The sequence below is a fragment of the Dipteris shenzhenensis genome, chromosome 33 (genome assembly GCF_047967505.1).
Source record: "Dipteris shenzhenensis isolate YYH24624 ecotype China chromosome 33, Dip_SZ_1.0, whole genome shotgun sequence".
In the NCBI taxonomy this organism is placed as follows: Eukaryota; Viridiplantae; Streptophyta; class Polypodiopsida; order Gleicheniales; family Dipteridaceae; genus Dipteris; species Dipteris shenzhenensis.
The window spans coordinates 27,249,997-27,276,229 of NC_141628.1; the positions used below are offsets into that span (position 1 = coordinate 27,249,997).

A 26,233-nucleotide genomic window follows, 5' to 3' on the forward strand; every position below is an offset into this window, starting at 1 on the left:
AAGAAATCATTTGGAATTGAGTAAAATTCAATTAATTAACCATTGTTATTTGGCTTAGGGAATATACTACCACAATCTACCTAGCTAGGCTTTCTTCCTTTAAGCTCTAGTTGATTTCAAATCCATTTGATACTTTCTTGATAAAAAATGATCTCCAATTTAGCATCATGTAATTAGTTCCCCCCATTTCTTTAAAGCATAACCTATAGCATATAGTTCCTTCTCATATCCCAGATAATTCCATAGAGTACTTTTAAACTTTTTGATTTCAAAGCTACTAGTTGACCATTTTGTAAAAGTATTGTCCCCATAGCAAAACCACTAGTGTCATTTTCAACCACAAATAGTTCATTGGGCTTCTCTACCTTTAAATAGGAGCTATAATTATAGCTACTTTGAACATTTTAAAACTTATCCTTTGAGGTTCATACCATATGAAGGTACCTTCCTTCCCCTTAAGTTGATCCGTACTTTGAACGGACAAAATTTTTAGCATGTTGTTAGATGAATCTCCTATAAATTTTAGAAAAACATAAGAATATTTGTAATTTCTCTGTAGTTATAAAATCCAAACAAACTTGAGAATATTTGTAATTCCTCTACATTTACAAGATATGGCCGTCCCAATATGGCCCTTACAGTTTTGGGATCCATACAAATCCCTTCTTGGGGCACAATATATCCCAAGCACTATCCTTCCTAAGAATATATGTAACTTCTCTGGGTTTGTAGGATGTGGCCATTCCAAATATATGTGTAATTCCTAAAAACAGATGTAGTTCCTCTGGGTTTGTAAAATATATATGTAATTCTTAAGAACAGATGTAGTTCCTCTGGGTTTATAAAAGATATATGTAATTCCTTTAGGTTTGTAGGATGTGGCCATTCCAAATAATCTTTACTTTTTTAGGAATGATATAAATCCCTTTATGTCCCAAGTACGATAGTTTTTTGCAAATAATTCACACTTGGATTCTTTAGTAGAAAGAAAGTTGTATTTAAGCAATTGGAACACTAAAAAAATGTTCCATATGTTTTTTCTTGGTCTTTGTATAGATCAAGATATCATATAAGAATACTACAACAAATTTTCAGAAGCATGGCCTTAAGACATTGTTCATAAGTGTCATAACTATTGCTCGAGTATTGGTTAAACCAAATGGCATTATCCTAAATTGATAGTGCCCATACCTAGTACAAAATGATGTCTTACGGACATCCTCTTCTCTAATTTGTACTTAGTGATTTCTAGATCTTAAATCAATAATAGTAGAATATTTAGCTCCTTGCAATGATCAAAGATCTCACCAATGTGAAGCATAAGTTATTTATTTATTATTGCGATTTTATTTAAAGCCTATTAATTCTTTGCGTAAATGCATAGTACCATAATTTTTCTTTACCAATGATACTAGCGAAGACCAAGGTGAGCTAGTAATACTAGTGAAGACCAAGGTGAGCTACTTAGCAAATACTAATAATACTAGTCAAAAGACTAAGGTGAGCTACGTAGTTGAATTCAGCCTTTTTTAAGATATTCCTTGTGTGAACATCGTGGGTGTTGCTGCTGTGTATTTTGGACCAACGTGGCTCATTCTGTGAGCATTTTTGGAGACTTTAAGGGCATTTTAAAGCTATTTCGTAAGTTCTTCTTCTGATGCTATCTTTTGTGAACTATGAGCTTGAGTCCAGCTACCACTTCGAAATCTCTTCTGGGCCTCCATCTAGCTTTTAAGAAGCTCGAGAGAAGTAGCACGAGCAAGAAAAAACCATTGAAAACAATCATTTCACATTCTTTGAGCTCGTGGAAGCTTTGAACGCTTGTGATTTGCTAGTAAACTGCAAGGGTTGACTCTCCGCTTTGCATCTATTGGTTGGGATTTCGGAGTTCCAATAGAAGAGAGGTATTTGCATATTGCCTTGCTGAGTCCGATTGTGCAGTGACGCCCATGTCTTAAGGCATCCCAGGTACTATTTTCACTAGCGGTCCTTGTCGTGGGGCCGTGATTTTTTGGTTTTAGTTTGAGTCGTATGCACTCATTCGTGGTGTGCATTGGGTTGAAGTGGATGCTTTATGGGCCATTTGGATGCATTGCGATCCTTGTTGGATGCGCTGATAGGCTTAGATTGCCTTGTGGGATGCTCTATTGATGGATATTTAGCATAAAGATGCTATTTTGTGCTAACGAACATATGTGACATATTGCAGTGGATACATTGGTTGTGCTATGTTCTCTTGGATGAGACATTATTGATTTTAGCGGGTCAACTAAATGATGCTAGTTTTCAAACCACCTTTGGCTTTTAGAGTTGGAAAATTCAAAAGGGCTCTATGGTTTTGGCAAGAGGTGCCAAGTGTGGGACATTGTATCCATTATATGTATTAGGGGTGTTTGATCTTGTTGTTGCAATAACGGAGCAGCCAAGTGCTTCTTTGTGGCACTGCCGGTTGGGGCACATGGGACAGATAGAATGAAACTCTTATGCCGTTTGGGTTATTTATTGCATTTGAGTTTTTTTGACTTTGAATTTTGTGAGCATTGTCTCTATGGGAGGCAGACTAAATCAGCCCATAAAAGAATGGAAAAGAAAGAGCTTGAAAGGCTTGATTTGGTGCTTCAAACATATATGGTTCCATGCCTACACGGTCATTAGGCTCCTAGGACTGAATACTTTATGACATTCATTGATGATGCAACTTGGAAAGTGTGAGCTTAAGCCATAGCTCGGAAGATCGATGTGTTCTAGGTATTTTAAAAATGGTTGGATTTGGTTGAAAATCAGTCAGGTAGAACGCTTAAATGCTTATGGACTAACAATGGTGGAGAGTATCTCTCTCATGACTTTCAGCATTTTTGTGATACCACACATGGGATCAAGAGGGAGCTCATGTCCCCTCGTACTCCAAAGCAAAATCTAGTTGTAGAATAGATGAACCACCATTTAGGAAAGGTTGCAATGTATGCTTTCCAATGCAAGTTTTTCTTGTGGTTTTTGGACTGAGGCAATGAAGACTACAGTGCATGTGATCAATAGATCACCTAGTAAGAGTTTGGATGGTGGTATTCTTGAAGAGGCATGGAGTGGCAAGAAGCCCTCTTCCTATCATTTGCATATATTTGGGTGTGAGGCATATGCACATGTGCCAAAATAGCTTCGGAAGAGGCTAGATCCTAAGACTAGGAAATGCATCTTTCTGGGTTATGGTGAAAGTGGAGATATGGGCTATCATCTCTAGGATCCATAAGTAAAGAAGATCATACAAAGCTAGATGTGGTCTGCAATGAGAAAAAGATGCATAAATCACCCATGAGGGATGTGGAAATGAGGAGAATCACTTTCCAAGATGTGAATCCACCCACATATGTTAATAGACAGCAAGTTGTCCATGCACCAAATGTGCAAGAAATGATGCCACTAGGTACTTCCACAGGTACAGAATCAAGGGTAGACGATGGATCTTCTATTGGTAGAAATGATGAGCCAAATGTGGCTAATATGCAGGTGGGACAGCAAGCTGAAATGCCCTTGAGAAGATGTTGCTAGAGTGTCTAGACCGCCTGATAGGTTTGTTCTACGGGCAGACTATGTGATGTTTACTGATTGCGGGGAGCCTTCTTGCTACAGAGAGGCTATGATGAGCAAGGATTAGCACAAGTGGGAGTATTCTATGCAATCAGAGATGAGTTCACTCATGAAGAATAAGACTTGGGAATTGGTTTCTTTGCCACATGGAATAAAAGCATTGCCATGTAAATGGGTCTACAAGATGAAGGTCATCACAGGTGAGATGTGCCCAAGTACAGAAGCCCATTTGGTTGCCAAAGGGGTTCAAGCAAGAGAAGGGTATGGACTTTGATGGGATCTTCTCTCCGGTTGTGAAGATGACACACTTAGATGCATACTTGGACTTGTGGTAGTAGAGGATATGCAGCTTTTGCAGATGGATGTCAAGACAACTTTCTTACATGGGGATCTGCATGAGGAAATTTACATGGTGCAACCGAAAGGCTTTGAAGAAAAGGGCAAAGAACGTTTGGCTTGCAAGCTAAAAAAGAGTCTTTATGGCCTTAAGCAAGTGCCTAGAGAATGGAATCAGAAGTTTGATTCTTTCATTCGGTCCTAGGGTTTCAGAAGGAGTGAAATTGATCACTACCTCTACAATAAAATGGGTAAGAATAATAGTCTGATACCCCTAGCACTTTATGTGGATGATATGCTATTGGCTAGCAAGAACTCTTATGAGCTGGATGCATTAAAGGCCAAGTTGCATGAGGCCTTTGACATGAAGGATTTGGGACTTGCAGGTCATATTCTTGATATGCACATCACATGTGACTAGAGTAGGAAACTCCTTTGGCTTTCATAGAAGGAGTATTTTACAAAAGTGTTGCAACGTTTCAATATGGAGGGGGGGAAGGCAGTAAGTACTCCATTGCCTCCATATGTGAAACCGAGTTAGGCAGATAGTCCCTAATCAGATTAGGAGAAGGCCATGATGACCAAGGTTCCTTATGCATCAGCTTTGGCAGAGGAGAGATGCGTGTACTTGGGTACATAGATTCAGACTATGCAGGGCATGTGGATAGCAGGAGATCTACTTCTGGTTATGTGTTCACCTTTGGAGGTGGTGCAGTGTCGTGGATGTCTCATGCACAAAGTGTGTTGCTTTGTCTACCACTGAGGCCAAGTATGTTGCAACCACAAAGGGTTACAAGGAGGCTATATGGCTTGATCGGCTAGTGGGAGATTTGGGGATTCATATAGGTGTACCGACATTGCATAGTGATTCCATGAGTGCTATTCAGCTAGCACGGAATCTGTTCTTTCATGCAAAGACCAAACACATTGAGGTCAGGTACCATTTCATCAGGGAGGTACTTGAGGACAAGCGCACAGAGCTTGCCAAGGTTCATACAAATGATAACCCTGTAGATATGTTGACGAAAGCACATTGGCCTTTAAGTGGGAGGTTGTGGGGGTTAAAGGCCATTGTGCCTTAACCCCAGTTATGTAAATACTCAAATACACATATATATGGCTGACATAGAAGCACCCACCAAAACTTGTGTGGCTCTCTTTTGGCTCTCCCTCTCTCTCACCCTCTTTCATTCCGCTTCTGCCGTTGTTGAGATCTCTCAAAAGGCATCTTCATTCCATCATGACTCTTTGGGTGAAGATTTTTACTCTAATACCATTGAAAGAACTCCTACCCTGAATCTTCCACCAAGATCATCTTCATTGAACCGCAAAAACCACTGAGGGAATAATCTAGAACTCACCACCCAATCATAGAGCCATTGGCTGCCATAGGGAAGACACACAGTCTGACTCTAGTTTAGTAGAGTTGCATGTCCCATACCAAGGAATCCAAATCCACAAGGGATGCATGAACCTAGCAAGTTAGGTATAGCCATGCAGCTAGCAAGTACCACTACTAGGTACTAATCAATGCCCCTAGCACCAAGCCCCCTATGCTAATATATAGCCATAGTCTATAGCGATAATCATCCTATAGGCTCCATTCCCTTCTAGGCATCCTTCCAAATGTAGATATTACTCATCTTGACATCCTAACTCCACGCATGGGTCTCCTTTGGCTTGCAGGTGAAATACTAAATGACTTTGGTTAGCTAAAGATGTAACAATGTTGCTTGTCATTGCTGGATCCAATTCTCCAGGTCTCTCTTAAGCTCTTCATGGATCTTATCTCAAGGACTCTCTTGAGATCTTCATTTTCATGCATAGGAGATGTTGCCATAGGGGGTAGCTTAGCTTGAGTGCATGGATTGAATAAAAATTGTAGCTGAATTGAATGGAAGGAAAATTGCCACATTGTGCCTTCTTGATCTCCCGATAGGTGAGACATTAGCTAAGGATGTAGCATGTTCGAGTAAAGGGTATAGTGCTACCTGGGTTTGCTTAGCTTGAATGCATGGATTGCATGGGATCGAGTAAAATCTATAGTAGAAATTAAATGACAAGAAAATTGCCACATTGTGCCTTCTTTATCTCCTTGCATTTTTGCTCAAGTAACAAGCCGATCTCACATGCGCCTTTGCATTCCATTCTCACAACTAGTCAAAGGCTATAGTCATCATCGATAAAAGTTACAAAGTACATGTATTGGTCCAAGGATCTTTTGGCCATGGGACCACATATGTTAGAGTGAACCAATAGGTTTGACAGATCTTGTGTTGGCAACTAGTGATTGGTGGGAACCCATCCACCTATCCAAATCTATGCATGGATTTGATTAAAGGCCACCTGCATTCTATTCCATGCAACCTGACTAACTAACAGTGGGTTCTTGAACAAGCCTAAAACGTATGATACTTCCCAAAGTACCCTTTGCTCCTTGGTGATAGCCTTGAAAGGCATGGATCCAATTCCCTTAATGGGATAGCTCTAATTGTCACCCATGCTAATGTTAGATCTAGAGCTAACTGTGGCAAGTGTCTAGAACCACTCATGGGTATGCGCCATGTGCTTGGAAGCATTGCCATCTATATACAATCTCCACCACCTAGAGTCATTGCTAGTACAAAACACCCCTCTATTAGTACTCTATGTTGGCTACCTCTACTCTTGTAGAATCTAGTTTGGCATTCTAGGGCCGTTCTATCCTGAACCCATCTTCTTGCTTCAATTGTGCTTGGCAAATTCTTCTAGTTTTCCATTCTTGAAGCACATTTTGTGCTTCCAGTTACATATGATCTCGTGAAAACTTGAACCCTCATCTAGCTAGCCTTTGTCTTGCCTTCCCTTACATATAATTTAGCGTATGATCTGGTGAGAACTTGAACCCTCATCTAGCTAGCCTTTTTCTTGCCTTCCCTTACATATAATTTAGCAAAGAAATCCTCGTCTTTGGATCCACTAGCTTTCTTCTCTTGGCCTCTTCCTGAAGGTGCGATGTAACTAGCTAGTCAAATGTAACTTAGATTGACTTTTGTGGTATAGTCATCGTTGTAAAAAACTATTTGTACCTTTCAAGAAGCATGCCTGACACTAGTTTGGTGTTTTAATTTGACTTTGTTCCTTGACCAACTATAGCCAAACGATCCCAAACCACCACCTTGGTGATGGAGTCGTCCACTAGATTTCCCTCGTCTAGCTGTTGTAGAGGTCCATTTTGAGGTTGAGGATTTGGCTTCATTGTTCACCTCAAACGTCTTTTTGGATACATTCCAAGCTTCCACTTATGTTTCCTCCAATTGGATGTAAGGATGGAATTTGTAGTAGTATTGCTAACGATAGCTAATGCCTCCATATCTTGCATGATTACAATTGGATCCATTGTAGTGGTCACCACTCTACTATGATTCTTGATATCTTCAAGTTGCAACTCCATTTTAGTTGTGTGTGGAGGGAGGGAGGGTGTGTGCGCGTTTGGGCAGGAGGGGGGGGTTGGAGAGAGAGAGAGAGAGAGAGAGAGAGAGCCCATGCCTGTACACATGTGTGGGTATGCACCTGTGCTCATGCATGCATGCATGTGCGTGCACGCCCACACCTGCCCGTCTTTCCATTTAGAAGTCTCTCCACATGCTGGACACGATGCTTCTGTATCGGATGTGCTCGGTGTAAACTTCAGTTGGTTTTGCACATAGTATGGAAAGTTCTGCACACTGTATTCATATTGGATTCAGCCTTATCTAGAGCATAAACAATCCAGATTAAGATGCATTTAAAAAACTCTGGAATACCCATCTACATTACAAATAGGTCAAACGCCTGTACACATAAAGAGGGGCTGCACAACTGTTGAAAGTTTAGAATGCCTGATAAAAGTACACGTGGTGTTTTCTGCCCTCCTTGAGGTAAATGAGTCTTCCCCTTATCTGACTTTGGGCAGCAACTTTTGCTGCATGTCTGTAGCAGAAGACTTGGCCTTTTCACAACATATGGACTGATAGAGGTAGCAATGCTCGTGAACATGGCAGTTGAGAGAAGGGGGGGGGGGAGGGGGGGCGAGGAGCAGAGGGAGAGGGGAGAAATTTAACCAACAGAAATAATCCAACTCTCATATGCAAGATTTTTGAGGCAAGATTTTTGAGTAAGCACCACTGCCAGTGCTTCACGCTGCATCTCCATGTGTCAAACCACCTGCCTCACAAATGTTCACAGAACCCTATGCTGATACATCATTGATCAAGGCGCATATTGGAACACTCTGTCCAGATGCTATTTACATGATAATATCCCAACCCAACAGGTACCTGCTTTTCAGTTGCTATTCCTCATTAACCCCTTCTCAACATTTGGAAAGTCACCTCTTCTCAACATTTGGAAAGTCACCCCTTCTCAACATTTGGAAAGTCAGGCACCCATTTCTCAGTAAATAGCCGATTTTGTCACTGTCAATATTTAGACACTCATAAGAAAACCCTGATAGAGACTGAGAGACCTCTGTCTCATTATTTGCATTCGAGAGCAAAACAAGAAAGGGAATAATAGAAAAATCAATGCATTGCAAATGATCGATCTCAATCGTGCACAGAAGCAGGACTTTCTGCAATATCTTCAGTGGCGTGGCCTTGGCACAACCACATGCTCGTCACGGATCCATTCTTTTTGCAAAGAATTCTTCAATATTATGGGCTCTAATGACTAAAGATTCAGAACATAACACTGACTCTTTGTCATGGTGGATTCTTCAATGTTGTGGGCTTTATATATACCTTCTTCCTTTTCTTCCAGGCTAATAGGGTTAACTTGGAGAGAATACGAGGTGTTGTATTGCAAGAGTACAGTCACAAAATACACAGGAACAAGTCAATAGGCCCCATCTCACATAGATCTAAAATAAAATGCAATATTCCAAAATAACAGAAAATGTAGCATCTCTTACTCTACGCTACGTTAGACAAATCCCTATGAGTAACAATGTAACTTAGCACTTGTTCACATCACTAGCATACAAGCAAACGTGAGAGCAAAGCATAGGGAAAAGATTGCTTGCTTCTCAGCAATAGAATTGGTATAGATGAATAAGCTACACTTTGAAGTCCATCAAAATGCTGCCTATACTGTTTGAAGAGATTCAGATTAAGAACTATTCTAAAACTAAGGTAAACACAGAGAGAGAGAGAGAGAGATTGCACAACACTTTGAAGTCCATCAAAATGCTGCCTAAGATGCTCTTCAAAACTAAGGTAAACAGAGAGAGAGAGAGAGACAGAGAGTAGAAGATCAAAACATTGCACAACCTGAGATGAGAAAGTAGTGATAGGATTAGATGACTGAATGACAAAGATTGTTCTTACCTATATGGAGGCAAGAAACCCATGGAGCAATTGCCCACTATTGGGCCACAACAGACAAGTTTAGTCAATGTCAGGTATCCTTGTAAGATTCAATTGCCGTTTGCCATAGAATCCACGTTTGAGTGATAATTTTTTTTCAAAGGTTCATTTGCCATGCAATCAAGTCCACAACAATCTCAATGGCCATGTTGCTCCACCAAACATACCTGGACCCTGTACATTTTAGAAGAGATAAATTGTAGCACAAATAAAATTCCTAAGGTAAAATTGATGCCTGGGGAACTTAAATCTTTTGATTGGAACAAAACCTCACCATACTTACAGAAAGGTCACGTAGACTAAAGTTTGGACAGCAGGTTACAAACCATTATCAACTGGAGAATCCCGTGAATTGAAAGCTTTCTAAAATCCAAAAAGGCAATAATAAATCTAGGTGTTTCTCATATAATTGAAGTATACACGCATAAAGCTTGCAGAATTTGCACACACATGAGAACAAAATTTGCTGAGATGTCCGGTAAAAATTGCTCAACAGGTTACGACTTCTGATAGTGATCTCATTGGAGCTCATTCCTTCAAATATTATTGTGGACCTTTTGAGTGATTTCTGTTTTCTTCTTGTTGACACCCTTGATAAAGAGTGCGAGCAATTCCATGGAGCAAAAGACTTAACCAGAAGCACTAATGCTCTTGCCCTCTGTCCGTTAAACTGAACCCGACTGTGCACACTGGAAAGGACCAGTCATTCTTCGGGGATATATATTGTCACAGTTAATGTACAGGATCATTGTATTAGGCTTCAGAATCCCCCATCCCCCAAAACCAAAACCCTAAAAGGGGAAGGATGTGAAAAACATAGTACAAAGAATCAAGTTGAATCCTACAATGAATGTTACAATGTGGTATTAAGAAAGATTTCATCAGATATGGCGTCATCATCACCGAATGCAAAGAGCTCAGCATCTTTATCCTCCTCACTGGTGAAATCCTTCTTATCTAACCGTGCTTGTGAAGCAATGAAAATCATTTTCTGTGCCTTCTCTGCAGCAAGCCTAGTACTCCCATTTCTGTACACCCACTTCCAGATAGACAAGTTGCATTTAAGACTACTAGAAGTGGCATTCAAAAAGATCAGACGAACAGCTACCTTGCCTAGTACTTTAAACTCGCTTAAGCATGTCTCCCAGACAAGTCTTCTACTCTGAGGAGTCACAGGCTTCATTTTTCCAGTCGTAGGATCTCTCTCTTTCATCTGGACTGCCTGTGCATAAAGTGGGTCCAATCCGTTAGCCCTCCATTTTAGAAGTTCCATCAATGCAATGTGAGCCTCTTCACGAGAAACCAGCCGTGTAATCAAACGATCAACATCCTTCTCCTGCTCTGCTGTCAAACATTTAAAGGGAGGTAAGTACTTGCCACTGGTGTCCCTGATAAGATATAGAGGATCAAGGATGAAGGCTGCAGACCAGGCTGGATGATAATTCCTTTTGAATCGCTTCTCAATTACTTGATCCACAGGACCCTCATCCTTGTCATACCTGGCACACCAATCCTTTACTCTGGTCCTCAAATCAACCCACAATGGAAGACATTGGCTGACTGAGGGCCGTTCTGCTTCAACTTCTTGCACTGTCACTTTGACAAGCCTTACAAGCGACAAGACTGCCTCCAGATCTGACCAGAATCTCATGCCAGATAACATTTCCACAATCTCCCTTCCCAAAGGATCATCCGCATAAGCAAGTTTGAATGAATCGTCCATTCCAGCCATTTGCAGTACTCGTGCAGAATTGGCAATGTCTTCAGCTACAGCAATAGCATAGAGATGCTGAGGAGGTTCTGAAAACTGGACATCAGGAGGCGGAGTTCTTAACAGCTTCACACAGTCATAGTCATCCCCTTGTAATTTTTGAAGGTAATTCCAAGCAGGCGGCTTGCTTGAAAAGAAACTCGTCACCTTCCTGCATTCATTGTCAACGGACCTGAACAAAGCGAGATGCTTATAGAAAGCCTTCAAGAGACTGCTGAAGCCCTGAATCTGGCAGGAAAGATTAACCATCCATCTGTTCCGATACTCTAATTCCTGCAACGCCTTGAGGCATTGCTTATCAGTGTCTGCAACTATACCCACGCAGCGCTCGAGAGTTGAGCCACATATACCGACAACTGTTTCCCATAAGGTTTCTTCAATAAGTTTCGGAGATAGAGAATTCCCGCTGAAAGTCGCAACCTTTCGAAATAAACTCGTTCCGTTCGGAAGATTCAAGGTCACATTTATGAGTGTTTCACCCATAATTGTAGCTTTTTTCCACCATCCATCCGAAGCAAGCTGGAAGAACATCGCATCCCGCAACCTTGCCTCGCACTCCGTCCGTACCTCCTCGAATTTGGCATCGAGCTTGGGTCCTGCCAGATACCTCCTGCTAACGGGAGGAAGACCCACCTGGGTGAGAAAAGCCTTGAATTTCGGGTGCTCCACACAAGAAAACGAAACGGTGCCACACGCTTCGTAAAGCCACTCTGCAAGCGAATTGAGGGCTACGTCAATCTGCCCTTTGCTCAATCCCTGTCCAGTACCCTTGCCACCTGGACTCTTCAATTTCTTCACGTTATCCTCGAGCAATGCCAATGCCCCTAGATCCTCCTTGCCTCCGGACAAGATCAAAGGAGGACCTGCATTTGCCCTAACGGCATCAGAGACCGGACGAGAAACCTCCAAGGTTGCAGTTGAAAGGGGGGGTGAGGGCAGAGAAGGTGCAGTCCTTTTCCTCGAGGTTGAGCCGCTCGCTGCTGGAATTGCTCTTAGGGGTGGAGCACACGCTAGAGGCCTGATAGCTCCACTGAAGTTGGGGCAAGTGCCGCGTTTCAGATGCTCGGAGGCGGTTCTAGACGGATTGGAGGCAGAAAAAAGGGCAGCACATAAGCCACAGCGCAGCTTCACAGCCTTAGCAGCGCCGGTGTCTTGGTTCTGCACCAGAATTGGCTCAAGGTGAGCCCAATACCAGGCTCCTTTGCCTTTGATCGCCTTGGTCCGCACGGTGACGAGATTTCGTCAACGCCTTGACAGATATGTCATCGTCGTGGGCATGGCCAGAGGCAGCCATGGGGAGCTCAAAGGAAGCTCTTGGATCTCCTCCGGGACTGGCAGTGGACACCCATCGCTTCCTCACACCCCGGGTCCGGGAGGAGGAAGCGCAAGCTGGATCTTCGACGACAGGATCGCAGAAGGCTACATGATGTGCGAGCGAAGGACAGAAGAAGCTGTTGAGGAGATGATGAAGAAGGTAGGGGGGGATGGGTCGCCGTGAGGGACGACGGAGGAGGCCTGAGCTGGGAACTAAAGGTTACAAGCAGGAAGAATGTCGTTGGCGTGTAAGTAGGTCATAGAGTAGTAGTACTAGGAGTAGAGCGCCCGAGGGGAGGGGCAATGTAAACAAGATGAATGCTCTTAAGGCATTCATAAGGCCTGCAGCTATCAAAAATGTAGACTCATCTTAACGTCCCCTTGCTTTACTTTCACTTACATGGGGTTTTGCCTCTACAAACAACAACAAGCAATTGCATGCCACCACCTCGCAGGTTGCACACTCGTCTCTCCCTCCTAACTCTCCTACCCTTGATGACCTTGCATTTTCCCCCCGAAAAAGGAGACAAGGCTCCTAACTTGAATCAAAGTGGTGGTTAACAAGACATAGAAAACTGAGCAAATCAAGCATGCTTCTAACACACCTTCACTTACCACTTCGAGGGAGCAAGGAAGGACACCAATTCTCCACAACCCATCAACCAAATGCTACTCATAGTAAGATGGCATGCAACATCACAAAGGCCAGCTTTTTCTACTTGATACGTAGGGGCTTGATGCGGATTACTATGAAATACTCTTGTGCAAGGAACCATAGTATGGATTCAAAAGATCCACTCTCCATATTAATACACATGACCTACAACTACATGTGGAAGGAGATAAATAGTACCTAAAGTAAGATCTAGTATGGTATATACATAGACATTAAGATCGAAATTAGGGATAGGCAAGGATGAGGGCATTAATAAGATTACATGTATGAAGGACCGTCAATGGTCTTGGTAGAGGGGTTTCTACCCCAAGAGTGATATAAATGAGAAGGACCCATTCCAAACATCACCATGGAAGAATTTAACGTTTCTTTTCCATGTGCATGCTTCCTAATGCATCTCTATCTCCAAAAATCACAAATCATCACTTGATTGTCAAAATTGAGTGTTCTCGGGAAGAAGAGAAAGTCAAAATTGAGTGTGAATTCATTACAAGTGAGAGAGAAGAATATGGAGAAAATTCATGTGGAAAAAAATATGGAATGCAAGTTGCCAATTGATTACAATAAACAAACTTTGTTGGAAAATTCAAAATAGTGGATATTTGAAAAAATGCATTGAAATCCTTTACAATCATTACACAGTCCCTAGATTTCATAAATATCATAACTTCTCACTCACTAGTTATGTGAGTGAACTGGTGACAATCAAAGATAAAAGATTCATGAGAGAGGAATAAGAAAATACATGATTGTAACCAACTATCTCAATTGGGAAGCCAATACCATTAGTTGTGCAATGTTGTTAACCTCACCCTTGTGAAATGTCCCAAACTATGTGATTAATATATATAGTAGAATATAGGTTTCTCTTGTTGTGACATGTTGTTAACCTCACCCTTGTGAAAAGTACCAAGTTATGTGATCATATATAGTGGAATATACGTTTCTCTCTTTTGTTTCTTTATGTTTTCATTATTGTATAGGGTTGGGAGAGATGAATAGCACAACTCTTCCTCATGTAGGATTCGTTTAGCCTCAAATGAGCATAGCATCATCACCCCTTTAAGAATAAGAAATCCCTTAAAAGGAGCTAAACAATTGGCTCAAATAGCTAATTGCAAATCTTTCTTGCATTTGAATGTCACATATGTGCCATGTCTTTGCTCAAAGGTTGGAGAGAACAACAGTGCATGTACCCTCTATTTGTGCAATATGTTGGAATCCCCTTTACAAATAGAAGCTACGTGCACATTAAAACACTTGAGGTTCATTAGAATTTAAATTTATAATGACTTTAAAACAAAGCTATGAAAAAGGGGGAAAGAGAGAGAGAGAGAGAGAGAGAGAGAGAGCTTGTTGCCCTATAGAAGCATGACACAACATCAAGAGAACAATCAAGGGTGGAGACTAATGCCCCATTGCTATTGCAACCCTAGGAGCAAAGTTCACAAAATCTTCTAGCTATTGGGTTCAATTACAACCATGGGACGCATGTACATGTGCTCTCCCTCCCCAAACCTCTTGCCATCTCTCTCTCTCTCTCTCTCTCTCTCTCTCTCTCTCTCTCTCTCTTCCCTAAATTTAAAAAAGGGTCTCTATCTCTCTTCATGTTTTCATAGGCTACTGCGGTAAGTAGTTATGTATATGGAAACTTTCGACCTTGGGCATCTGAAGGTTGGGCATTGATGAGAATACTAGTGTCATTTTTCTTTCTATGAAAATGTATCCCCCCTTACTCATCACTTTATTTATTTCTTTTCTCAGAGACCACCTTGCCCCCCCTCGCCCCCCTCCTCTCTCTCTCTCTCTCTCTCTCTCTCTCTCTCTCTCTCTCTCTCTCTCTCCCTCCCTCCCTCCCTCCCCCTCCCCCCGCTCTCTCTCTCTCTCTCTCTCTCTCTCTCTCTCTCTCTCTCTCTCTCTCTCTCTCTCTCTCTCTCTCTCTCTCTCCTCCCTCCCTCCCTCCCTTGCTCCCTCCCTCCCCCCCCCCTCTCCCTCCCTCCCTCCCTCCCTCCCTCCCCCTCTCTCTCCTCTCTCTCTCTCTCTCTCTCTCTCTCTCTCTCTCTGCCAAAAATGTTATATTCACTAAGAAACCTTTGGCAAAGTTTCATTGTCTTTTTTGTTTGGAAAGAAAATATCCATCAACTAAGTTGAGTACTTCGTTCGATTATTTGGCAAATATCACCCAAAAAGTCTCTAAAAATAGAGTTTCTAAGTATGAGTATATCATATGTTTTTCAACTTTGACACTCTTCGAAAGGGGTGTTGAGAAAGGAAACAAGGTTTAGAGCTTTCACTCAACATGTGTCCAAGTGATTCTACAACCAATTGGCTTAAATTTCTCTTTGTGGTGTAAGTTTGATAGGTGCCTTATGTGGATTAGTATGCTTCATATGGAATTGGATGTAAATTATTTGACATGTTACTAGGGTTAAGGGAACACAAGGTAGTTTTAAAAGTCTCACTCTTGATATTAATGTATCTTATTTAAAAAAATAAAAATAAAAATAAAACAAAAAGCCAGATAATTAAGGGGCTAGTCAAGCCCAAAGGAAAGACCACGTACAAAATTTGGCAGAACAAAATTGGGCCACATGCTGTTTGCCTACACTGCAAGCAACAAATGGGGGATTACACCTTTAGATATGAACCTATTATGATGAGATTCCTATTGACTACTGGGTCCTTCTGAGTAGAACCCATCCAAGATCCCTGAGAATACCCTTGACCTGCTGAGAGATAGCTGCTTCTTTGAACCCATCACCCTTATCTTGATTCAAGACTAGACTATTGCAAAACTCCCACACGGCCACCAAAACAACTGCGTGAACGTACGGCCAATAGGCAACTAGGGTAGATGAATGACACATGTCTTCTCCATGCAAGGGCACCCTCTAATGTGCACTGAAGAAGAACTTCGCCATGGTATCTAGTTCTCGCACTGCCCTCTCCACTTTATACCACACTTCATGGGTAACAGGGCAGTTCCATAACAGATGCCTCATGAGTTCAAGGGATTTGTTGCATAAAGGGCACACTGGGGAAACAGGTAAATGTTTCAACATTTTACCTCTTACAGTAGAAATCTAGCCTTACTTGCAACACAACTCTTTCAAACAATTTTTAGCCTCCATGCTTGACCCATTCTAAGACCCCATTTTTTGTTGAGGTCACTGGGGATCGTAGATTTTTGCAAAAGCCAACGATTCTTTCCCAGGACCCATTGATCCTTCTGGGATAAGACAACCGTGTTTGGTGGCCACCCTTCATGAATATGATCCAAGACCACTTGGAGGAGGCCCTTCTCACCTAGGCTCAAAGGTATTCGCTCAGCTAGGTGATCCATAGTGATCTAGTCTGCTACATTCCCATCTTATAAATCCAACCACACTTTCTCATGCCTTTGCAAAAGAGACTGTGGTCCGTGCCCACATCATGATATCCAAATGGTTTATCATGAAAAGCATTACTCGAACAAATTGGAGGAGGCCCTTCTCACCTAGGCTCAAATGTATTCACTCTGCTAGGTGATCCACAGTGATCCAGTCAGCTACATTCCCATCTTGTAAATCCAACCACACTTTCTCATGCCTTTGCGAAAGAGACTGCGGTCCGTGCCCACATCATGATATCCAAATGGTTTATCATGAAAAGCATTACTCCACCAAATTGACTCTAGGAGGCTTGAGTCACCCCTATGACCTGTGCGGCCTTTCCATGAGAGATGTTTAGCCCCTTCTTTCCAAGTTGTCACAAGCCCTGCAGCTAAATTTGAACCAACCACCTTAAGCAGGAAGTTGAATATCAATAGAACGTACCAAGATAGCTCTGTCCAAGAGCCCACACCCTATCCTTTGCCCTTCTTGATGAATTCCTTCATGATATTAACCCAGGGGAGCATCCATGAAACAAGCGTGGCAACCATTTGCATATTAGGGATTGATTCAGCAACCTTACATTTGGGATTCCTAGCCCACCCTGGCACTTTGGAGTTTGGAGAGGCTCCCACGGGATGTGGTGAAATTTTCTATTACCCCCGTAATCTACCCATATGAAGGCACACAAGAGCTGCTCAAACTTGGCATAATTAGAATTGGAAAATTTCTAGATAGTGGCTACATATATATAGTGGCTTAGTTGGAGACCATGCTAGGCCTTCAACTTAATCTTGATGCTCTCCATGAACCAGTTGAATCTTTGCTTAACGGATACTCCAATACCCAATGGTGCTCCTAGATATCTAACCTCTTTACCTCTTGGGATTATGCGAACTTGAAGGGCACTCAGTCACTCCGATGGGTGTTTTCAGATTTGTTCTTAGCACAAATGTTTTTGCGAGTCTATATTGTGAGCCAGAGGCTCTACAGAACCTGTTCATCACATCCATTAGGTTGGCAACACTTACCTCATCCTCCATTGAGAAGGCAACCGTGTCGTCTACAAATAATTGGGAAATTAACTGACCCTTTGAGGGGAGCATGACTCCATTAATCCTACCTTGCGATGCAAAGACTTTGATTTGATGGATCAACGAGACCATGCAAATGGCAAACAAAAGTGGGGCTAAAGGCTAGCCTTGGCAAATTGGGCGCTTAAGGGAGTATGTACCCACAAGCCCTTTGTTGTGGCGCAAAATTGCTGAGGCATTTTCAAACAGAGCAAAAACCATCCTTATGAAACCTATTCCAAAGCCCATTCTATCTAGCATGGTAAGGATAAAATCCCGTCTCACTTTGTTGTAAGCTTTGTCAAGATCGAAGCCAAAGAAAATTACCTTTTGACCTAGCATGGCCAAAGCAAGCGAGACATCCAAAATGTTGTCGACGATGTCCGAACCCTTGACAAACCTACTCTACTCTTGATCAATGATCTCAGAGCAAACTTCTGTAATCTTGATTGCCATACTAGCCTTAGCTATCATCTTGTAGGCTGTGTGTGTTCAGCATTGTTATGGGGCGCCAATCAACAACCTTGATTCAAGATTACTTTTTGAAAATAACTTAAATAGCCCTGCATTTAGGTCTTCCGATAGAAAACCTTTTGTCATTTCCGCATTTGCCATGTCTCTCATGTCGTCGCCCATGACATCCCAAAAATCCTCATAGAACTCTGTCGGGAGGCCATCGAGACTTGGTGCATGGTCATTTTCCATCGCATTGAGTGCTTCCTCTAGCTCCTTCATTGAAGACAGTCTAGCCAACACCCTTGCTAATATTTTGAAATTATGAAAATTCCAAAAGCAGTAGAAATGAGAAGGTCACATCCCAGCACCATGGAAGATTGCACTTTTTCCTAGTTGTCCCCCTTAGGTAGTAAAAAACTTTTGTATGTACAGGCTAAATATTTAGCTTAAATAGCTAAGTGCAAGTCTTTTCCTCTTAGCTAAACAGTTAACTTAAATAGATAAATTGCAAGTCCTTTCCTCTTTTAAATGCCACACATGCACCATGTCTTTGATGAAAGAGAGAGTTAAAACTCAAAAAGCAACCAATGCATGCACATACACACAAAATGGGACTTCTAAACTTATAGTTCAAATTGTATTTATGTTCTATAGTTTTTATGTTCTAGATTACACATTATCTTGCTTTAATTTATGTGGTATGATTTTCTTAGATTACACTTTACTTCATTACAAAAATGACCACTAGGTTTTTAGTTTTTAATTAAAGTATTTAAGGATTTGGGAAGGCAAGATTGAGTCTATGAATAGATGTTTCCTTGCTCAATAAATGACAACTGCCAATACTAGAACCTTTCAGTCCATATAGAAGCATGTAGGCCTTATTGGATGATTAATTGTTGTTGTATTTGTTATTATTAATTGTAATGAAGAAGTGAAGCTGCTTTACAATTGACATTTAGTTATTACTAGATTTACTAAGTTTGACAAGGGCCAGTGGAGCTAACTCAAAGTATAGAGGTAATAAGATGTGATCTTTGAAACCAAAATCCCCTATTGAGGTTAGTTAGTAGGGGAATCAATAAGCACTAGAGACCCTTTAAAGATTGGGCATAATAGGGATTGGTCCCTTATATAGCTGGTATTTTATGGGCTTGATTACATAAGAGAACCCTTTGCTTTTAAAAGCTAGCACCTTTGAAACCAAAGTATGAATATGTTCGATTGAATACCTCTCTACCAAGATTGAGTACTTTCACAAGGAATTGATATGCAATGGTTGTTTTGGTGCACATGGAAAGCTATGCCATCTCCAATAATAGTATCATATGAATTGCTTGGCATTGTGTGCACAATAGAACTATATGTGCACCTGGGGAATGGTAGCATTGGTTGACTAGATTCTATTTCTCCTCATATTCCTATTTGGGTGACATATGCTATTCATTCCTCTATGGTTCCTCCATGGTTGGAACTTTGGTTCAGAAAAGTAAGCTAGTTACTTGCCTTGTGCTTCTTGCTTTATCTATTGGGTGACATATGCTATTCTTTACTCTATCATTGAAGCTTTCCTCCATGGTTGAGGCTTCGCTAAAAAATGTTTAACTTACTTGCTTGCCTTGTCTAAGATATTTCCCTAGTGCTTTCTTGATGGAAGAATCAAGATGACTTGTAGTAGTCATGAGATAGGTGTTTACAATGTTTGGCAATTGTAGTGCTATCTTAGAGTTCTTTACATGGTCATGATTATAACATTTTAGTGCTACTATCATATACTTCTTGACCCAATCCCTAATTTGGCATTCTATGGGCTTGGAGCCTCATGACCATGGAAGATGTAACAAGTGACAACTCATTACTATGGCTCATTACACCAGTTTCTCTCATGTTTTTTAGATTAAAAGTGATCAACATATTTGGTTGGGGACTAGAGCTCCCTTGCACACAGGCATGAACATGTAGCTTTGTGTTTAATAGTTTCATGATTAGTTCACTGCATGTAGATGTTGGCAAAGCACTCTCTACCCAAGGAAATCTATAGCAGTACTACTTAGTGCTTTGGAAATATGATCTCATCTTGGTTCCTTAGAATTGCTATGACTATTCGTTATGGTTGTGTTGATTTTCTATGATAAGTGAAGCATGCTATGTAGCTTAGTTGCTAGTTCATCTATGATCTTGGTTATTGGCCATCTGAGCCACTAAGAATGATACAAATTAATAATAGGGCTACATTATTTAATATCACTATTGAAGTATCTTGCATGTCTAAGGTTTGTTTTCAATACAAGTTATCTTGCATGTCTAAGGTTTGTTTTCTCAATCTGGTATGTAATTTAGAATTAATAGACTATGCAATTTGGTTTACAATAAAAAATAATAGATTATGCTTTGCCTTAGTTTATAGGAAAATTTAAGTCCCATAAGAATATGCTCAGATGGGTTACCAAATGCACTCTCTTGCATTTTCTTAGAATTGACTAATTCCATCATTGTAGCTGTTAATGCATGTTGGAAGCCCCAATGGAGGCATCTACTATCCTTAGGAAATAGATATTGGTGGACCATGGAATTGATATAAACCTGTTTTGGGTAACTAGCTCCACTTATGGTGTGATGCTTAACCATCAAAGTTTCGCTCTATCTTCATGGCCACGGAATATCTACTCTATATTCATGGCCATAGAAGATTCACTCTATGACAATTTCACTGCTTTTGTTCTTAGCATGATCATGAGGTGTTTTTAGACTAATTTTTAGAAAAGAAGAAGGTAAGGTTAATTGCGTTGAATGATGAATCCCAATGGAAAAGTACTATGGAGAAAAGGGAAAGCCGAAGAATGATTATGCACTACATAAAAACTCTCTTGTATTCATTCATGGTAGGCTGTTCATAAACATGCATGTGAGATCAGTTGATATGGTCTTTAAGAAATCTCTGGCATTGCCATGGGGTTGGCTTATTCTCCATTAGAGAGAAACATTTATTTCTTTTGGTTCAAGTCTTAGTTCATTAAGAGACAATAAGATTAACAAGCAATTGAAAACCTAGTGAGATTTAAGCATACCTTCAAATATGTGATGATATTGTGTTTATTAGCATATTTGATGACCAAATTCTCTCGGATCCCCTCCAAAAATGCAAGGAGAATATCTTGTCTAGCTGTAGGCTTTACATTTTTTGGAAATGTAAAGACTATGAATATAGCCTCTGTCTAGCATGTAGATGGATAGACATTTGTGGAAAATCATTTGATGCTTTCATGGAAATCTCAATACTCTTAAGGAAATTTGCCGATAATGGGTTTTCATGGAAGTATAGCAAGTACATTATCTTAAGATTCATTGCCAGTGAGACTTGACATCAAGAATATATGCCATTGGATTACTAAATATTTACCTAGTTATTCTATAAATGATAGGGAAACATATCCCTTTCTGGGGGGACTTGCTGCCCCCAACATTTACAAGAGCATGGACCTATATGTGTTTGAGGATAGGTTATCACACACACACACACACACACACACCTCCCTTCGAGGATCTTTGCTGTGTGTGAGTGTTACTACAATTTAATAAGCATTATTATACTTGGCTGACAAGAGATATGCAATGTGAATTATATAGGAATATTGATTGGGAATCCTCAATCCTATTTGTGGATAATGTCTTGTTTACAGAGTGGAACTTGGTATTTCTCTTGATTATTGTTTAAATACACTGTGACCAATATCTCTAATTGTGATGAGATTGATACCAAAACCTTTGCTAGGAAGACGTATAAGATATCTATGGTACAAATCTGATTGGATTCACCCACTTGTATTTACATTTACTAAGCCCTTTATCTATTGATTAAAAGTGATAGAGGTTAGGGGGTATATGGGTTCTTGCCTAGATTTAACACATATGGTTTTCCTCCCAATAATAAGTTGACATGTGTATATCCTTTTAGGTAGACATGGGTACTCAAACTTCAACAAGTTCCTTGGACCACCATACCCATGATTAACACAAGGGAGTTAATTGGACAAGTAGAATAATGGATTCTGTCTCTTTAGCAATTTGTAGGCCATTGGGCTGGGTGATGAGATGGAGTACATCATTAAGAGATTGGAAGAACCCAACCTAGTGTAAGATTTGCTAGAATTTGGTGGGTGGTTTGGTGAAAGAGTGGGAGAGTACTCCCATTGTGGTGGGAAAACTAAGGCCTTTGAAGTGTGTGGATCCCATTGTGCCACCCTTACTTCCTCATGATTCAAGGTGATGAGATAGAGCATTCCCACTCTCTAGAGATGGGCACTTTTACCTGGCTCATGACACGACATGTCTACATTCATCCCATTGTTTACCTTATTCATAGGATGATGAGTACCTTGTTCATTGGGTCCTCTTATAGTATCTTGATCTCATAGTCGTCAACGCTCAAACCAATCTTTGTCGAATTCATGTTGTATTTATATGCATAAATCTGCATGTGTTCTCAAGTGATAAGTCTACAACCTTTTGTACTATTTGGGGTGCAAATTATCTCTACTGAGGCTTCTGCCTGGTTTTTAGAAATAAGAAGATTGGATCAAAACCACCTTCTTATCATAATAGGTGTAAAGGTTGCATTCCTTGCACCCCCATTGAAATTACTATGCCACCAGGAAAAAGAAAGATAAAAGTCATCTCATCTCCAAATAGCAATCGCACGACCAGAAGCTCACACTGAATGATGCACCTTACAAGAGTCTAGCCTAGAGATACCAATGCAAAGCCAAGTATTATAATCCTTGATTGATCGGCGATGATAAGATTGGTAGAAACTATAGCTTCTACGACCTGCAAAGATGATAATCCATGCACAGTATGCTCATTGTATATATGCTACATAACATAGAGAAAGGGTTAGAATTTTGGGAGGTGCAAAGTTTGAAACAAACAATTTTGCCTCCGGCTCTTCTGGCTGACGTTATACATACATTCACCAATTAGTCATGTGATTGACTCTCGTAGTGTCCATGTGTAGCTTGTCATCTCCTCGATGCTAGTTGTATACCCAATAGAATGGTGATGCTCATAGCTCATCACTATGGGTTCAAACATGTCCTGCTATCCAAAGATTTACTAGAATCATTGTCTCTATATTCTGACCTCTGGAATAGTAGGATATGGAGCTGGAATGAACAAATGACTTTCGTGAACCTTTTACACTTTGAAAAGATGGTCTCCTTCAAACAATATTGGGCTCCTTTTTACACTCTTGGGCTCATTTTGCCACCTAAAAAACTTTTTCTTTGGAGTGACTGTAGGGCTCTGTTCACAAGATTTAGGAAGCCCTGATAATGGAGCCAGAATTAGAGCCCCTTTATTTAGTATGTTACTCCTAATCAAAATTTCCTTTTGTATTACTCTTATGCTTAGAGCTTTTATATCCTTAGTCGTTGCACTTGTTAGTTACTAGCTCCTGGCCCCTTTTGTTCTACTAACTGATTTTGCTTTTGCAATCATTTCGGCTCATCTAATTTGAACCTTGAAAGACACAATGGTATATAAGCTCACAGGTAGCTACAGACATCTGGTGATCCCTTTCCTCTTGCTCATGTAGGCTGATTTGGTGGTGGCAATTCTCAAACCATATCATGGTCATACTTCTTTAGTTGCAAGATGAGCCTGAGAGAACTTTGAGTTTGGAGTTCACCTTTTAGAATCTTGGGGTTGGAAGTGTGAGATATTATGAGGGCACTAATTGTAGAATCTCTCCCATACTTATCAACATGACTGATTCTAAAACCTAGCTTAGTACCTTGGATCAAACTTGGGTTACTTGCCCTTTTGATGTTAGTGCATAGACTTGGGCAACACCTTAAAGTTAAGTATATGCATGATTATGAATGCTTTAGGGAAACTTTTGAATTAAAATGAGTAATTTCTTAGGAAGATTCTCTTAGAGGAAAAGCCCTAAAATATATATTTTCCAGGACATTATTTTGAGCCCTTGTAGGAGTATGTTTGAAGGTCGGAGAAAGAAGGTATTTCCCTTGGGAGTTTTCATTATTACCTAGGATTTTCCTTTCAATGAAAGAAGGTATTTTCTTTGGACATTTAATTATTAGTTGGGATTCTCAGGCACCAGATTTGGTTTCTAAGTGTCCTCCTTACTATTTGTGGACTATGGTAACAAGTGCCTTGTCTTCTTAAGCGGAGCTTGACAAGACTTAAGAGGAAGCATTAGAGTTTTTGAAAAGAGTTTTATATATACTTGAAATTTCTCTAATTTTTTAAATTTAATTAGGATGTCCACATTTTTCATGCTATAGCATAAATATTTGTTAATTTACCATAGAGGGACGAGGATTAAAAACTCCTTGTAGTCCTACCTCTAATGGAGTATGCTTACCAAAATTTTTATAACAACAAATTTGATGCACTTTATAGTTTGAATGCCAACATTTTTTGTGAAGTTAAGAATGCCAAGATTTAGATATTGCTAATCTGGGTGGAGTGATATGAATAACAACTATGTGCTAGCATTAAAGCTTGGCTTCCACAACCTAAATAGAATGTTCTAACTTTCATTTGGTTGTGATGGTGCCAGGTGAGTCGGCATACCTCTCCATCGAATTTGCATTGAAAAACATTTTGCATGATTACAGAAACAGAAATACAATGTTGGCAGCTTCAAAGAGTACTATATAGCATATTATCTCTGACTATTGTAATTTAGGATGGAATTTTTTGTTGGAGACTAGTTGTAAATATTGTACTGTACTCTACAATTGAATGTGAGTATGCAAGTTGATTCCCACTTTGACACTTTGTCAGAAGGGACTAAATGGAAATGGATTATTCTCACTTGGAATAATTGCATCTGGTTTACTTTATCATTGGAAACTCATGTAGTAGTATAGTAGGATAGATGGAAGGTGAATAGCTTATGGTTGCATTTGGTTTACTTTAGCATTGGAAACCGATCCAATAGTATAGTAGGATAGATTTTTGCTAGGTCGCACACAACAGAAACATGCACACACACACGCACACGCACATGCACACGCATGCACATGCACATGCACATGAACACATACACACACACATGCATGCACATGGGGATGCATGCATGTGCACACACACACATACATGCATGCACAACCACATGTAGATGTGCATGTGTGTGCATGTGTGTGCATGCATAGACACACACACACATAGATATATATATACACATAGATACATAGATAGATAGATAGATAGATAGACAGACAGACAGATAGACAGATAGATGGACAGAGACAAACACACAGACACACACACACAGAGAGAGAGAGAGAGAGAGAGATGATGTATACACAAAAAATAAACAAGTGTCAACAAACCCTATTGCAACTAATAATCGAGCACCGAGAGGTAAAGCTCCGCATCCTGATCAGAAGGACAAAGGTGAGAATGGAAAAGAGAAGATTGATCTATATGAAATTAAGTTTTTCTATTGTGGAGAGAACCATTTGCGTTCTGATAGTCTCATTTGGGTGGAACACTTAAAATTCTTGAAGAATAACATGGAAAGGAAAGAAGTACATCTAGAATGCCGAGCAAGTGTAGTTGAATTGCTAGATATAGTCGATGCTCAAGTGATTACTTAGCCAATAGGAGCCATGGCAATAGTTGAAGACACTGACTTTTTGGGTAAGAAAATTAGTTGGAAGGCTTAGAAGGAGTTAGTAGCTAAGTTTGCAAAAGAATTGAAAGGGAAAGTTCCAATGGTGGAAATGCCCAAGCAATTCTTAGCACTCTGTTACCGAGCAAGGAGAGTCCTTGAGATCTGGCTCTCAAGTAGAATCCATGATGCCACAAGAAACCATTTGTGGAGAGAACCATTTGCGTTCTGATAGTCTCATTTGGGTGGAACACTTAAAATTCTTGAAGAATAACATGGAAAGGAAAGAAGTACATCTAGAATGCCGAGCAAGTGTAGTTGAATTGCTAGATATAGTCGATGCTCAAGTGATTACTTGGCCAATAGGAGCCATGGCAATAGTTGAAGACACTGACTTTTTGGGTAAGAAAATTAGTTGGAAGGCTCAGAAGGAGTTAGTAGCTAAGTTTGCAAAAGAATTGAAAGGGAAAGTTCCAATGGTGGAAATGCCCAAGCAATTCTAGCACTCTGTTACCGAGCAAGGAGAGTCCTTGAGATCTGGCTCTCAAGTAGAATCCATGATGCCACAAGAAACCATTTGTGGAGAGAACCATTTGCGTTCTGATAGTCTCATTTGGGTGGAACA

At 40.5% G+C, this 26,233-nt stretch overlaps 1 pseudogene; it reads right to left on the minus strand.

Annotated features, from left to right (window-relative positions):
- Positions 1–9,694: 9,694 nt before the first annotated feature.
- LOC147879906 (uncharacterized) lies at positions 9,695–12,677 on the minus strand (annotated as a pseudogene).
- Positions 12,678–26,233: the final 13,556 nt, after the last annotated feature.